The sequence below is a fragment of the Rhipicephalus microplus genome, chromosome 5 (assembly GCF_043290135.1).
Source record: "Rhipicephalus microplus isolate Deutch F79 chromosome 5, USDA_Rmic, whole genome shotgun sequence".
Taxonomy (NCBI): Eukaryota; Metazoa; Arthropoda; class Arachnida; order Ixodida; family Ixodidae; genus Rhipicephalus; species Rhipicephalus microplus.
The window spans coordinates 59,668,621-59,671,120 of record NC_134704.1 but is presented as its reverse complement, the minus strand read 5'-3'; the positions used below and the strand labels follow the sequence as shown (position 1 = coordinate 59,671,120).

The window sequence follows — 2,500 nt, the reverse complement described above, 5'->3', positions numbered from 1 at the left end:
TTCACTCGTCTCTTCTGACCATCTTCGGTTTCAGCACTTGTCGATGGTTCTGCAACTTGCTAAGAACGGTTCGACAACAGACAACACACGACACAAGCAAGTGCCCTCGGTCACCCGACAGAACACCAGACAAAGTATAGTACAACATATACCTATCTACGTGTCTATCGGAATTTTGTTCCCTCTACATCAAGAGGCACATGTGGGACACAAGACTCTTAAAATGACAACTCAATATTTTTTTTCCACGTACAACAACGTAACGAATAAGAATACCACAAAGTTGGCCCCTTGAGATCACTCTGAACGAGAGCGCTCAGCCCAGGTCGTGATGAGGTCAAAATTTTGCCCCGAATCGCCAGCCAGAAACCGAAAGGTTGAGAAGGTACTAGCTAGAACGCACTGCTCAATGCACCTGCATTAACGTTTACTTTTCCCTTTTTTTTTCTTTAGCGAACGTCAAAGTTGCGCTGTGGAGCAACATGCTCCACCTCAGTAACCGGCCACTTTTAGGCGACGATACCTATGCGGCACCAAGAGCGGCTCACACTTTCGACGTTGTACAGGGGAACAACGATACGGCTTGCTACTGATTGACTCCTCACCGCTTAGCTCGATATCGTGTTCGACCACCGTCGCGTCTCCGGGACGGTCCGACAACACATACCCAAACTCGGAAACAATCTTTCTCAGGTTCTCTTTCTCAGGTCCTCCTTCACTTAAGCTAGGCTCTAGGTTTATCTGCTCCCGGATTACTTTCGATCCCCCTTCGATCACCTCACTAGAACTCAAATTTTCTGCTTCCTCTTCCTCTGAAGCCTTCAACAGCCGATTTACGACCGCTTGATATTGAACATTGGGTTTCATCAAGTTGTAAATTTTGTTCTGCCGCCTTCCTACTTGCACCTCATAATTTGTATCGCAAGGCTTCGATAATACTTTGGCGGGCCCTTCCCAATCAACCTCAAGCTTGTTCCTTTTGGATGGCTGCAGCCGCATTACCTGATTATCAACTTCAAAAGCGCGCTTCTTCCCCGATTTCTCGTAGTGCTCCTTCGACAGCACTTTTGCCGCGTTTTTCTGGCTTTCCACGAGCGCTTCAATTTGGCTTTCCACTAGCGCTTCAATCGAGAGATCCTCACTCTGCCCTCGAATGAGCGTCTCTCGATCAACTCTCGGCAGCTCGCTCCAACTTTCCGCTACAGGCGAGAGCGTTGCAACCCTCTCGCTCTGACTCAATGGCGCCACGTCGTCTCCCCCAGCGCATACCGCGCCGGCCGCTCCCGCGACGGGCCGCTCGCGTGACTGCTCACATGACTCATGCGGAAAATTTCCTTTCTGGGGTTCCGTCGACCCGCCGACAAGGTCACTTGAGAGTTCACCGCATGGAACCAAGTCAAGCTTCCGCGAAAGCTTTCGCGCTTGCGATCGCGTGGGAGCCATGCACGCTAAGTTGGGGAAGAACGATTTGCCCTGCTCTTTGAGAAGCTGCTCCGAGTTGTTGGAGAAAAGATAAGAAAAACGACCATTCAGCGCGGCAGACACAGCCGCTTCGGTGCAAAGCTTACCGAACGGGCCTTCAATGACAACGGTGGCGATTGGTAAGCGAACACTCTGCTCCTCGGCGACTTGCCTGATCCACGCGCATTCTCCTGTGAAGTCATCCGAAGACACCAATGAAGGATGGACAACGTCCATGGTTGCCGCTGAGTCTCTAAGTGCTCGGCACGTTTTCTCATTGACCCTAATTTCTTGGAGATACGGCTCCAACAACCGCATGTTTTTTTCTGATTCTCGGATCGTTGCGAAGGCAAATTTTTCCTGACAGTTTCTCGCGATGTGCCCTTCCTTTTTACAGTTGTAGCAGATTAGCGGCTTCCGTTTGTTTTCCGATTCAAATGCCAGTGTGGTAGAAACCTCACTCGATTTCTCCGCTTCTGTTTGCCCTTCCCCTACACTGTCCTTCGTAAGAGACGGGTCCTTCTTGAAATTACGGTGCGGAGCGGGTTTCCGTTGATCAGGTTTCTTTGAAAAGCCTTCTTTTCTCTCATACTTTTCAACGCGCACTGCCCTGCTGTGCAACTTTCGGCGAGTATAATACTCCTCAGCTAACTCTGCTGCTTTGTTTAGCTGTACTTCCCCAAGTCTGTCCTGCAGCCAAAGTCTGACATTATCCTCGATGCAGCGGTAGAATTGCTCCAATGCAACGCATTCCACCACTTTATCGCGGTCGTCATAAACACCTTCGCCCTTGAGCCATTCAATTAAATCGGCTTTAAGACGAAACGCGAAGTCAACATGTGACTCATTCCCCTTTTCAGCATACCGGAACCTTTGCCTGAAAGCCTCGGGTGACAACTTGTAACGTCTCAAGAGCACTTCCTTAACCTCGTCATAGCTCTCAAACGCTTCCCTAGACAAGCAAGTTAATGCGTCGGACACTTCGCCGGGAAGAAGAGCTAGCAGGTTCCGCGCCCAAAGAGACTGCTCCAAAGCATTT

General features: G+C 50.0%; 1 protein-coding gene across 2 annotated transcripts in view; it reads right to left on the bottom strand.

The window, feature by feature from the left end:
* The window catches only part of LOC119174491 (uncharacterized), a 791,579-nt gene that overhangs the window by 544,405 nt on the left and 244,674 nt on the right, over positions 1-2,500 (bottom strand). The window lies entirely within an intron of this gene.